The following is a 525-nucleotide window of genomic DNA, read 5'->3' as shown; positions in this document are numbered from 1 at the left end:
CTCGAACTCAGAAATCCGCCTGCCTCTGCCTCCCAAGTGCTGGGATTAAAGGCGTGTGCCACCACTTACATATTTTAAAAATCAAATGTAGTGGCCTCTCTTGATTGTCCTCCCTGACAGAAGGGAGAAAAGCTTAGGGATCTGCTCTGTGGTGTGAGCCCGAGCACAGGAGGGCATTTAAATGTCTTAAAAGTCCACTATGGAAAACAGCAGTCAAGCTTGAGCTCATACATTAAAGATTTGATTCCTGAATCTTATAGGACCATAAAATCTAGAGGAAAACAAAGCTTGATAGATTTCTCTCTTGGGTAATATGACAATATACTTGTCCTATCCAGTGGCACCCAAAATGGGAGAATTTATCCAAATGTCATTTTAGAACTAAATGCTAGTTACACAATGGAGGTACAAATACTTCAATATAGTTTGTTAATCAACTGGAACTTGGTCCTCCATAGTTCCTACAATCAGATGCCTAAGATGGACACACACTATACATTGAAGAATTTCTGTGTGGCCATGCCA

Source organism: Mus caroli, chromosome 14 (assembly GCF_900094665.2).
Source record: "Mus caroli chromosome 14, CAROLI_EIJ_v1.1, whole genome shotgun sequence".
Taxonomy (NCBI): Eukaryota; Metazoa; Chordata; class Mammalia; order Rodentia; family Muridae; genus Mus; species Mus caroli.
Note: the sequence above shows the minus strand (reverse complement) of the source record.